The sequence below is a fragment of the Eleutherodactylus coqui genome, chromosome 1 (assembly GCF_035609145.1).
Source record: "Eleutherodactylus coqui strain aEleCoq1 chromosome 1, aEleCoq1.hap1, whole genome shotgun sequence".
NCBI lineage: Eukaryota > Metazoa > Chordata > Amphibia > Anura > Eleutherodactylidae > Eleutherodactylus > Eleutherodactylus coqui.
Window position 1 is genome coordinate 469250312 of NC_089837.1, and position 13578 is coordinate 469263889.

At 47.1% G+C, this 13578-nt stretch overlaps 1 protein-coding gene across 3 annotated transcripts in view; it reads left to right on the forward strand.

Moving 5' to 3' along the window:
* Positions 1-3886: 3886 nt before the first annotated feature.
* The window catches only part of SLC11A2 (solute carrier family 11 member 2), a 64702-nt gene continuing 55010 nt past the window's right edge, over positions 3887-13578 (forward strand). Inside the window, exons 1-2 of one of the 3 annotated variants that reach the window (XM_066584384.1) lie at positions 3906-4001; positions 5555-5655. The gene's annotated coding sequence lies outside the window, so the exon portion shown is untranslated. Of the gene's footprint in view, positions 4002-5554; positions 5656-11683; positions 11723-13578 lie in introns of those variants that run through there. The other 2 variants (XM_066584383.1, XM_066584385.1) reach the window with 2 other exon arrangements.

A 13578-nucleotide genomic window follows, 5' to 3' on the forward strand; every position in this document is an offset into this window, starting at 1 on the left:
TTGAATAGTTCGTAGTTCAATGCAGGTTGAAGAAATTAAGAAATGGTAACATACTTTTCTCATTAACTAAACGTAAGAGTTTTTACTTTCCCTTATGCCTGGCTCGTGTTCAGACTCAGGTATTGATTTTTTCATTAGTCTTAACGAGTGTCGTTTTTACTGTGTAGACTTTTAATTGCTGGAAAAAACCACTTGATTTTGTTTGCACGGGTTTATATTGACTTCCCTGTGACTTTCTTCTTTTTTTTTTCAATTCTTGTCGAAATGCCAGCCAATGATTTTCACAATAAAAAGTGCTTATCTAAAGGGAGGGTCTACTTCATTAGTGAAATAGTGGCCCAGTATCAAAGCCAGTGCATAGAGAGACTACCTGAGGGAACAACCATGGGAGGAGGTAACGAGTCTGGATCACCTCCATGTGAACTTGGTAAGAGTTTAGAAAAAGATGCAGTTGCTACTTGTTAAACTGCTTCGCTCCACTTTTTAGTACAGTTGAGTAAGGCCGCTCTTTGGCCTATGTTTGCTTCATAGTTAGGATGTATCCTACATCATGCATACATACAGTATACCTCAGCAGCATGTGCTTTTGTAGGCACTGCAAACCCAGTGAGATTATAGGCTTATTTTACAAGCTTATGCATATACTAGCTGTCATGGAAAACTCCTGCACTTTTCTTAACTGGTTTTGCAATATCTCCTCCATAGTATCCTCACTTTTAGTACCATATACCCTCTTAAATTATTGATGCAAAGATGCATTAGAAAATCACTGGAGTGGAGGAGGTCCCAAGAAATATTAACGTAGTAGCTTGGTAGGACCTCTTAACCCCTTGCAATCCAATTTTGGATTCAGGGTTTCCTAGGGGGCTTTCTCTTTCTGCCATTATAAAATGGCGCCATCTGCTGCCTAGAACCAGTACTGCGTTATGTGACATATGTTCTCGTATTCTGTTCTCTCACGTTATGTACGTTCTACGTATAATATTGGCTGTATTTTATCAAACAGCCTATACCAGTTCTTCAGCGCCTCTCTTTCTCACTCTAGGAATAATTTGGCGTTCATTCTTTCTGAATGTCGTCATTAGTTTGTTCTAATCAGTTCTGTATACACAATTCCTGATGGTTCCCGATGAGTCACATGTTGCTCTCTCCCCCCCCCCCCCCACTCCCCTCTGCAACCCCCTGCTCACCCCCGGCGCCCTCCGAATCTTTTCGTCCAAGTAGTCAGTTACTCGGAAAAAGCAGTGCTCGAGTTCAAAAACACCCGAACCGAGTGCGCTCGCTCATCTCTATTTATTATGTCCTTGGGTAAATACTTCCATTAAACACCTTTTTAATTGGTTGTCTCATCAATAGAGACAACCGCTTCCTGTTTGGAGCCAAATCAGCTGATCACTGCAAGGCTGGTTCCCATAACCCAGTTGATTATCCCAGTGAAAGAATTGGCACTGACCACCATTCAGAAGAATTTTAATCGAAGGCTTTTTTAGGCCATAGTTATCATGAAAATTGTTGATTTTCATTGTCACATTCCAAAAACCATCATTTTTTAAAATTTTACCGCCCAAAAGCTTGTATTTCGAAGAAAAAAGTTTTATTTTTAAACGCTTAGTGCCTGTTTGCACCTTAATAACCAACTAATTTTTTCAGTTTTTTTTCATCATCGCATTCCTAGAGCCAAAATGTTTTAATTTTTTCATTGCTCTATGAGGGGCTTGTTTTTTTTTAGAGTGTCAGAGCAGCAGAAATGGAGTCCTAGGCTCTCGCTTACGACCTGAAGGTTGCGGGTTCAATCCCTGCTTGGGTCAGGTAGCCGGCTCAAGGGTCCGAGGTCGGTAAAATGAGTACCCAGCTTGCTGCGAGGTAAAATATGGCTGGGGAAGGCAATGGCAAACCACCCTCGCCAAGAAAATGTCACGATGTGACATCACTCTAGGAGTCAGTCATGGTTGCACCAAAGGGGACCTTACCATACCTTATTAGAATAGCAATAAGCAATATTGTAATTAAATGTAATTTAATTTAATGTGACATCACTCTAGTGATGTACAATGCTACATCTGATCAGACACCCAGGACAAAGATTTATTAGTGTTGGCTGTGATTGGTTCATCGAGCTTCGCTCTGATTTGGCTCATAGAGCACTCTGAGCAATCTCACAGCACTCGCTTGCCCCATCGCCAGAAAGAGAGTTCTGTGTCAGAGCAGAGGACACGGCAGCCTGCCGCAGCACGGCAAGAGACCAGCAGTGTGGGGGACCCAGACGCCGCGAAGCAGGTGAGTATAAGCCCCCCTGAAAATAAAACACTGTGCCTCTTTAGAGGCAACATTTTTTATAAGACAGTGTCTTATTTTTGGGGAAACACTGTAATAGATCATAGACTGAACATGAGTCAACGATGTGATGCAGCAGCCAAAAAGGCAAACACAATTCTGGGATGTATTAAGAGAAGCATACAGTCCAGATCACATGAGGTAATTATCCCGCTCTACTCCTCTTTAGTCCGACCTCATCTGGAATACTGTGTCGTTGGCTCGTTCACTCAGTGGTCAGTCTAAGCAGCGCTCGTTAAGTCATTCTCATTCACTTAGGCCGAATGCCCACGAACGATTTATCGCTGCGGAATTCGCGACCAGACACCCGCCGCGAATTCCGCAGCAATGTCCATCCATAGATGTGCTATGATCAAAGATTCTCCCATGCCCACGAGCGGAAATCAGCTGCAATTTTCTGCTCTCTGGGGAGAATCGCTGCATGTTCCATTGCAGTCAATGGAGGCCGTCCATCCCGCGATACTTCTGCAGCAAACACTGTGGAAGTATCGTGGGAAATCGTGTCACTGTCCAGCGGCAATGCGTCATGCGCTGCACTTCCCATCTGTGCCACGTCGCCGGCCGAGACGCTCGCAGCGGATCCAGAGAGGTGAATATGGGGTCTCTGGGGGGGGGTGCCGGGTCTGATTCCGCTGCCCGGCTGTGGGCAGGAGGGCATAGGCCGGGCTCACACGAGTGGGTCAGATTCCGTGTGTGGATATCCGCAGCAGAAGACCTGCAAATGATCGTGGAATCAGATTGCGAATGCTTTGCTTATATACGCAGTTTTACTATCTGGTCTCCTAGCAACTTGCGAGCGAATCCGCGTCCATATGCAATATTAATTGCGCATGCCCTGTGGATCGAACGCATTCATAGCAACAAATGGCGCCCATATGTGTGGAATCTGCGGTAAAATATAGCATGCTGTGATTTTTCTTTCGCTCACGGAATCCGCAATTCCTTCCCGCAAGTGTTAGCGAACCGGCAAAAGTCCACGCATTTCAATGCCACGTATTAGCTTGCATTGTCCGCGTGGATGGCGATCACGGAATCCGCCATTTAAATCCGCTCATGTATTTTATATTCGCGCGGGTTTTGTGCACATCGCACACAATTCGCATGAGAATCTTGATTGTGTAATTTTAGCATAAACGCGCTAAAACACGGTCGTCTGAAGGAGCCCTCACCGCACAAAAATGTCGCAATACAACCGCCAAAAAGCTGTCATTGAAGTCTATGGCGGGCTTAAAAAACATCAAGGGGAAAAGGTGCAACAACCGTTGCGGCAAGCATATTCGCGCATACGGCCGTCTGCGGAAGCCCTTGGGGCTCCTTTATATTGTATTTTTCCACAGTATTTCGTGAGCCAAAACCAGAAGCGGGTCCAAAATATAAAAGAAATGCAAATCTTGCTATTCCACTTCTGCTTTTACCTCACAAAATACAGTTCGTGACTTAACGCCAGGGCGGCGCTCTTCCCTTTCTCTACATATCGCTGGCTTCTTCACTGCCTGCATTACCCGGAGCTGTCGGCAGAGGGCCTCTCCTTCAGGTAACGTGGATTGTACCATTCATCCTTCCGGGGCACGTCACACGGTGGGCAGGCCTTTACCGTGACACTAGCGGAATCTGTTATGGTCAGTGCGAGGTGACCCGTCGTGTGTGACCGGGGAATCCCGCGGCAGGTAAGAAGCGGAGGTGGCGGGAAGTCTCTTCCGGGTGCTGCAGTGGTGCGGCCCGGCGCTGGTCACGTGGTCAGCGCTGCGGCGCCCTTGTGTGAAGGTGCCCACTAATACGCTATTGCCATGGTTACCCTCTGTAGTACTAGTGAGACTGGGGAGTCTCACTAGTATTACAGTTTCCAGTATACATTTTTAGTGCATCCCTTTACCAGCTGCTGTACTACAACTCCCAGCAGGTCCCACCTGGAGAGCCACATGTGTTCTGATAAGTATTTTGCACCATTAGGGCAGCTGCCTGGATGAGACAGTCGCGCCGCAAGTAGGCAATGACATTGGGTGCTTGCTGCGTGTCGCCAATCGCCTCGCACTATTTTGGCGTGTGTGCGTGTAATATGTGCCAGGATAGCACGCGCTGCCATCTCTATTACGGCAACGTAGGAGCTTGCGGCGGATTGGTATTACGTACGGAAAACCGCCATATGTTCGTGACGGAGTCGTTATGTTGCTGCGGTTCGTATGTTTATCTGTATTGACATTGGCGTTTTGACCAATATTACAGGTAATAAGGGGTTAATAATTGTGTTTCGGCTCCCCTGAGCTTTGTGGGCAGGATATGGTTAAAGCGGTTGTACCAAGATCACCCGCCACAGGATAGGGGATTGCTTCCTGATTGGCGGGGGTCTCTCCTCGCCTCGCAGTGACATCAGAATGCATGGAGCGCTGACAGCGTATTCTCGGCCAGGACTCCATGCATTCTGATGTCACTGCGGAGGGAAAAGTAACCCCCCCCCCCCCCCCCGCACAGCGACAGGCAGAGGGGGACAACGGACCCCCTGCTCTCCAGAGTGATGGGTGTCTCAGCGGTGAGACCCCCACCGATCAGGAAGTTATCCTAAGGTGGGTAAAGTTGTAATCATGGTGCAACCTCTTTAACCATATCCTCCCCACAGAGCTCCGGGGAGCCTACGGAATGCCCACGGACGGATTATAGCTGCGGGATTTGCGGTCAGACACCCGCCGAGGATTCCACAGCAATGTCTGAGGCACTGACTTTTCAGGAGAAAGTATAAAAATTACCCCCCAGGGCTCCTGTGAACTCGCCCTGTGAGCACCATGACGTGGGGCCCTTTTACACGGGGCCAATAAATCGTTCAGATTCCTGCATCCAGCGAGAATCTGAGCAGTTTACATTCAGTGTTAATGCATGCCCGACTGGCAGACAGACGAGAACTCGTTGCCTTGTCGTTCGTAGTTCCGTTTCTACATGCAGAAAACTGAATGAGGGATTGGCCCTATAAACAGGCAGTTATTCAGATATGATAAGGTGAGCAGGCGTCCCGCTTTGAGACCGTCTCCCGCTTTTCCGCCAGGACCCTAGCGGGACAGACGTTTGTCCCACTTTCGGGACGTCTGGTCACCATTATAATGATTACTGGCTGGGGTGCCACAGCTTCTTGGCCGGTAATCACTGCAGTGCCACGGCCGGATGCACACACTGACTGCAGTGTGTGCATCTGGGATCTTCATTCCCTCACCTCTCCTCTTTGGTTCCGCAGGAGGAGAGGAGGGGGAGGAGGTGCTGCTGCGGGCGCACAAACTTCTGCTCGCCGGCAGCAGTGTTGAGAGGAGCAGCGGCGCTCTGAAGACCAGGCAGAGGGTAAGTATATGGGTCTTAGGGGAGCGCTAATACTATGGGGCTACTGTGGGGGAGGGGCTATTATTGCTGAGGCTACTATTGGGGGGGGTCACTATTATTCCTTGGGCTGGAATAGAGGGGCACTAATATTTTTGGGGCTACTGTGCAGGGGGGGGGGGGGGGGTTGGTGTCGTATTGCTGGGGCTTTTGTGGGGTGAGTCACTATTATTGCTGGCTGTGGCTTCTGTGGGGGGGGGGGGGGGGTCACCGTTGCTGGCTCCGGCTACTGGGGGGGGGGGGGGTCATTATTATTATTGCTGACACTGGTATACAGGGCGCTAATACTATTGGGACTACTGTAGGAGGGTCACTATTATTGCTGGCTGGGGCTACTGTGGGGGTTACTATGATTGCTGGGGCTGGTATGAGGAGTGCTAATACTATTGGGCTATTGTGGGGTCACTATTATTGCTGGGGGCTACTGTGGGGGGGCATGATGCAGCAGGGGATTGTGATGTTCCCCCACTGCGTTCAATAGAGGCGGTGCTGCTGCCGCCAGCCTCATTAGAAACAATGGATGATATTGCAAAAAGAGAGGACATGCTGCGATTTATTTATTTTCATGCAGTTTCGCAGGAGTGAAAACATCGTAAATGAGAATGAAACCATTGAAATTCATTGGTTTCATAATCGTACCTTTTTCACTCCCTCTCACACCATGAGAGAATTGCTCGATTTTCTTGCCAGTGTGAAGGCGCCCTAATTATGATGTATTTACAAGTGGCAGAAATGCTGCGGAATGTCCGCAACGAAGATTCCCGTAGCAAATTCTCCATCTGAAAAAAAAAAATCACAATCTGTACCGTTGGTGAAGATTTTGACTGGAAATCAGCCCCGTATCTGCAGCTGATTTCATACTATGTGGCGCTCCCCCTCATCTCCTCCGAAGGCTTCCCTCTGTCAGCTCTCCTCGGCGCCTGCGCCCGACAGGCCATTCCATGTAAAAGGGCCCTCAGTTTATATGGTGCTCATAGCTGGTGACCGGTTCCCATTAAGCCAATTTTATATCTGATGTATAGTCTCTGGCCATTTTGGCATGCTGGGAGTTGTAGTCTTGCAACAACTTGCAATTCACTGCTGTAATGTAATTGTCCCTTGTTTATTTGACTTTAGGGGCCGTTTACATTGCGTTTCCGCCATCTATCAAGCGTATACGTTTTAATACAAAGAAGTATTAAAATATATTGCATGACGTACCCCCTGACTGTAAGTGCATAGTTTTGACTATGTTTGACATCACTTACTTACTTCTCTGACTTTTTTGAGGCAGGGAACAGCGTAGCAAACCACACTTTTCTGTCCCCCGAAAAAAAAAAAAGTTGGAAATGTTAACTTTTTTTTTTTTTTAACATTATAGTCAACGGAGAATGTATGGAAACGTATGGCTGCACATTTCCAAACTGTAACATGCCTTGAAGGAAGTGTTTAACTAGAAGACTTTATTAGGAAAACAAGGCTGCAGTGAAAGACATGTTTGTTTATTGTTTTTCAATGTCACATAGAAACAATGTATCTTTTTAACATATATGTTTAATGTATATGCAAAACGTGCATTAAAACATGATATGAATAGACTTTGGGTTTGTCCATCCATGGGCGGTCTGTGTGACCTCTTATGGTGCCGCCATAGAGCAATGCTCCTAGCTGAGAATACCCCATAATAACATGATGGAAGATGTCACAAATTGTTCTTTTCTCATTCTTTATGAATCTGTGTGAAAAACCTCCAGAGATGGTTTCACATCTGTGTTGGATCCTCCTCCGGCCGCAGGTTCAGTCGCAGATCTGGCAGAAAATACTAGAAGAAAAAGCGCTGTGTGCAGCACTTTTTCTTTCGTCCATATGCCGGGCAGCTGGTCGGAAAGCGGATGGACCCCATTATAGTCAATGGGGCCCGTCCGACACTGTTCGGTTCCGGCCAGAGACACAATCATTCGGCACGGGGATTCCCCTTTCTAGCTCCCCGAACGGAGCAGGAAAGCAGTATCCCTACTGCAGATGCAAACCCCTCCTATCTCATGGTACAGGATAGACCCGTACCGTAGCGGTGTACGGTGCCGTATGAGATCTACAACATGCATCCATAATACAGCTGTACCCTGGGCCAGTCCCGTCCAGCTTTAGCGCGGCTGCGCTGTTGGCTACAATGTCCGGACCCCCAGCGGTGTTCATGGCAAATCTCCGCTTATATCTGATGGTCAGTGCTGACGTCTTCCATAACCCAATAGTTTGTTCTGTGACCGGCACATAGTGACCCATCCATTTGTACGGTTTATCTGTGATTTGGGCAAAGTCTCCTTTATTTTTGTTTGACTTGATAATAGAGATAAACAGATCAGAGAGCAGATTATAGTACGGCGAAGGATGTTTGCAGGAAGCGCTTGTTGGTGCCGACTGTTATGTAACCCAGTAATGGCGTGGGAACATTGCGTTCTCTTCCGGTCAGTGGAACAGGTATTAGTTGCTGGCAAGAAAAGTTCTACTTAGAAGTGTGTGTTTAATATTTGCAATTATGGAAAAACTTGCGAGCTATCAGAAGTTCTCATCGGTGGCGGCCCGCTCCACTAGGCAGGACCTAGAGGCGGTGGCGCTCTGTAGAGATTCCTGCACTTTCTGCTGGCTTTGTTCAGGAGAGATGAAATTTATAGATTGAGGTACAGACAGATATTGCAGGCTACAACCAGTCCTTTGCTCTCCTGAATGCAGCTGTCATAGCCCCTCTCGGCTGTCTGCTATTCAAGTAAGGGGCTTTGTCATTGGCTGCATACTGGACGCCACAGCGGGGATAAGTAAGTATACGCCGGTTGGTTATGTTATAGCATGTGGGGGACTTCACTATAAAAATACAACTCGGACACCCTCTAAGTGTAACTTTAACGTTTGCTATATTTTTACATATATTTTAGATGTTCAGCACCGATTTATTGCTTTGTGAAGTCCTATCGAGTTATTATAAAAGTGTCTTCATGACTCTCCCGACCTGAAAATGCCGGTGATGGAGGACGTCTAGCGGTACTGTTTATCAGCAACCTGCGTTGAAAAATACTGTGCAGCGTATGCTGCTCCATCAGTGGTTGATTTCAGGACGGGAATACGGTGCAGAGTGTGTCCGTTCACTAACAAGGCGGTATGGCTTCACAAAGTAAAAAATCAGCGCCGAACTTCTATTAAGTGTATATTGGTACAATGCTTATACTTGTTTTCCAACACATAAGGCAGCCAGTGCCTTTTAAAGAGGTTTTCTGCTAGAGGCTCTTATCGTCTATCCACAGGGTTGGGTATGAATGCTTAATTACTGAGGGTCTGACTGCTGGGACCCCAGCGATTCAGAAAAAGGCACGTCCCAAATGCCCAATCTGAATAGTGCGCATGCTTGACTGTCAGTAAATTAACTTTTATGTGACGGAAGGAAAAAGCCAAGCCCTTTGATTTCCCTCTATACTAGAGAGGTGAGTGGAGTAGTGGTCACGCATGCGCACCGATGCTCCATTCATATGGGGCTTTTGGGCTGCACTGTTCTTGGGACTGCAGGGGTTCCAAGCAGTTTGATTGCCAGAGATCAAACATGTATTGCTTATCCTGTAGATGGGGGATAAATGTCTTAAATGGGAAAACCTCTTGTTATTTTCTCTACAAGGAAAAGAATATTAGAGATGAGCGAGTATACTCACTAAAGGCAATTGTTCGAGCGAGAATTGCCTTTAGCGAGTATCTCCCCGCTCGAGACTGCAGGTTCGGGTGCCGGCGCGGGGGAGCGGTGAGTAGCGGCTGTCAGCAGGAGGGAGCGGGGGGGAGAGAGATCTCCCCTCCGTTCCGCCCCGCTCTCCCGCGCAGCTGCGTGCCCGCTGCCGGCACCCGAACCTGCAGTCTCGAGTGGGGGAGATACTCGCTAAAGGCAATGCTCGCTCGAGCAATTGCCTTTAGCGAGTATACTCGCTCATCTATAGAAAAGATCGTTTATTTTCTGAAATTGGAATAACTTTTAATTTTTACTCTTCATGACTGTTACTAGAGTGATGGCCGTTGTGTATGGGGTGATTACCAGACATAAATGATCATTCCCTTGTAAATATTGATTCATCGGCCCATGTAAATATACATACGATCAGCCAACATATGAGCCAATGTTCATCTGTCAGCTGACAGTATCTTCCATGCCGGCATAACAATCCTCTCTTATTGGCAGTACATCCCCCTATATACACATGACGATGTACCGCTGATGAACGCTCGCTCTACGGGGCAGATGACCATAGTAACGATCGTCCGTCCCTATACTAGCAATAATGTGGTGCCAAGTTATCTGCCTCTGTGTATTTGCACTATGGATTTTATCACTTTAGATATTGTTCCCAAATTTACTTTAGCTTTCATAGATTACAACATAAACACACGAAAAGCAGCCATAAAGAAACAAAGTATCTTCTTAAGTCCCTCCAGCCACAATGTAGTGCTTTATAGTACTGAGCGATGATTGTGTAGCCATAGTACAACCTTGTATAATAAGTGGCCATACGAGGTCTGATACCTGGGGCCCATAATCTGTCCGTGTACATACAGGTAAATCTCTTGACAATGTAAGGGTGCCTTTACACTGAGCACCCATCGCTCAGATCGTATGCTTCAGCGCCCTTTCTGAGCAACGCTTGTTCACTCGCTTTTGCACAGAGCGATGATTGTTCGTTAGCGGTTTGCCGAGATACTGTTCATACAGGGGATCTGCATGCAAATTCTTCACAAGTTCTTCAAAAGCGAATGACTGTGACTTCACACCAGATGACATTTGCTAAAAAAGCAACTATGTTTTTAATGTACCTTTACAAATCAGCGATTTCAGGCAACTATCAGCCTGTGTCCACACGGCCCCCGACGAGGCAGAAGTCGCTCCGTTGTTGCTAGTTGTTCCGTTTCGACTCACTGAAACGGAATGACTCCTGTTTACTGTGAATAGAGGCGGAAGAGCCGGAACGACCCACGGCTGCTCTGCCTGCTTTCATTTGAACCTCTGCTGCTCCTACGTAAGGGCTTATTTACACAAACAGTATTCTTGTGTGAGTTTTGTGCGATGCGATGTGCGCAAAACTCTCACGAATATGAAATCTTTTTTTTTTTTTTTAAATAGATCCATCCACGGAAAGCTAGTCTTTCTGCAGGGGGGGAATTGCAGCAAGTTCTATGTTTGAGTGTTACCTCGGAACGCCTCATCCATTTTCAATGGAACCTTAAAAGACATCGCATGCCGTGCTATATGTGCATGCGAGTACGATGTGATGTTTCCTATTGATGTCGATGGGAAACACTTGCGATCCTATCACACACGTGAGGATCGCAATTTCACAGAAGCAATGTGAAGCAAAACTACTAGTGAGTGAATTATTGCTCGTCGCCCTGCCGGTGGCCATGCTTACACGGGATGACTGTTGTTTGCATTAATTCTCTTAAGCGATTATTCGAATGATGGTCTGCATCATTTGAGCGATCACCTTGCGCTGTAAATGACACAACGATTATCGCTCAAAAGACCTCTTTTAAACGATAATTGTTGTCTGAATGGGTCTTAAGCCAACCTAAGGCTGCAATATGTTCACATCAGCGTTTTACTTTCCGTTTTTCTGTTTCGTCGTAAGAACAGAAAACTAGATGGGTTTTCTATGACGCAACTGTACAGCGCTGAGCCCTACTGGCTCTAATGCGGTCCGAACGATTTCACTCATGTCCTCTGGTACCTCGGAGCTAATAGTGTAGCTTGCTGCGCTCTCTTGCCCTGGATGTTTGCATTGACCTGCGCCGGAGGCTGATGCCCGCAGAGCCTAAACTGCCTGCTGTGCTGGCTTCACTATTTCAGTCTGGGCAGTGGGAGCAGTAGGTATTACCTGATTGCGGTATCGCACACTATTGTACAGTTATTTCTTGCTATATGGAGATAAAGCGAATGTTTCATAATCTTTTCAGCATTATTTCTGTATGACAGGGGACGATAATGAGATGTGGCAAACCCTGGGGTGAAATGCTTGAGCAACGCTGAATGGTAATGTGATGACGGATGATTTCCATACAAGTCATGTGTAATTCCGGGTGATACATCTTACTACTTATTTCCGGGTCCCATGTGCTTGTAGTACTTCCCTATAGCATAGGAGGGGGCTGTGTTCATCCCGCGTTCCCTGCCTTATGGATTGGCTGAAATGCAGTATATTCTGCTTCTGTGTTGCTATAGCTGGTTGTACACATTAGATATTTCTGCGAGTCCCCCCCCCCCCCCCCAACATTTGCTTTTAGATGAAGCAATGATCGGGCATCTGGGATTTTGGCATATGGGTACACTCGGTTGATCCAACGATGGGTTATCAATAGTTCTGCCACACAGGCTGCTTGCCGATTAACTGATTTCAGCCCCGCAATCACTGCAGCAGGACCGGACGTCTGCATTGGGGTCGGAGACAGACGTATAATAGAAGGCTTCACTACTTTTAAAATCAATGGAAGCTATGCCTCCTATTGCACTTTCGTCTCCGACCCCCCCCCCCCCCCCCCAATGCGGATGTCCAGCTCGGCCGCAGTGAGTGTGGGGGCTCAGATCAGCCGATTGCCGAGGGTCCAGTCCTGAAAATAGGTCATCAATTCTGAAAGCACAGAATACCCCTTTAAACATGAAATGCCAATAGAACTTTGAGAACGTCTGGTCTCGTTGGGTGGCACTTGAAAATACCACATCAGAATTTGGGGACTTTTGATTGTTGCACTTCTCTATGTTGCACCAGGCTGGAGCCCACTTGTTGGATAATCAGCAGCTATATCGGAGTGTATCAGGATGGGTGAGTGTTGTATGAAGATGTGGATGGCTACAGAGCGGCTTTCAAATTGTTTGTTCTTTCTTGCAAAATGCTAAAAAAAACATTCCTATGACGTGCCGTCCATTAAAATTGTGCCCATCAGCAGTTAAAGGGACGCAATGAATGCTGTGTCATAAAGGTTGGCCACACAGGAAGCATACGCCCCCGTGGGGTACGTTACACATTGCAGATTTTGGTGCAGATCCTCAGCATAATCTGCACTGCAGATTTGCACCAAAAACCTCATTAAAAAATCTGCACTCCTTTTTGTGAATTTTCATGTGGTTCTTGGTGCGGATCCGTAGCAGATTCCACCCTTTCACTTGATGGGATGAATTCTGCTGTGGATCTGTACCAAAATCCACACCAATGATTTTCATACCCACATTATGTTGCGCAATCACAGTCATCTGTTTAAGCCCTTAGGGTACTTTTACCTGGTACTGGTGTATCTTGTCGACACCGGAAACATACCGGAGCCTCCAGATACGGCACGGGCCAAACCCCCCCCCCCCCCCCCCCGTTTGGTTTACAGCATTTCCCAAATGAAATGTCGTGGCATGCCGTGCTTTTTTATGCATGGTTTTATGGCAGAGTAGAGTCTCCATTCCAGATGTGAACCTGTCCTAATACAGGGATGTCTGCACAGTAAAGTTATAGTATAGGGATAATGCGCATAGTGATGTTACCGCACGTGGATGCGGAACAAAGTGTGGTCACTGCACCCTACTGATCTGTGAAATGGGCCCCATAGTAGCCCGCCGCCCTGGTAGTTGTGCCACATCTGTGCGTCAGATCACTTACAACCGGTAACGCTGTAAGCAGCAGCGATGCCCCGTAACCTTGGGATTTCTTACAAGCTGGATTATACGACGGTGGTGGAAGAGAAAGGCATTTTTTTTTGTTTTTGTTTTTTTTTCCAGCTTTCTCGGCAGCCTCCTGACGTCACCTGGACTCCCAACAGACGACTCTTTGTTGCAGCTTCAGGTCTCCTTCCCTATTCTTGTGATGCCTCCTGCCTGTAAGCACATATATACAGGCGTCCATAGCG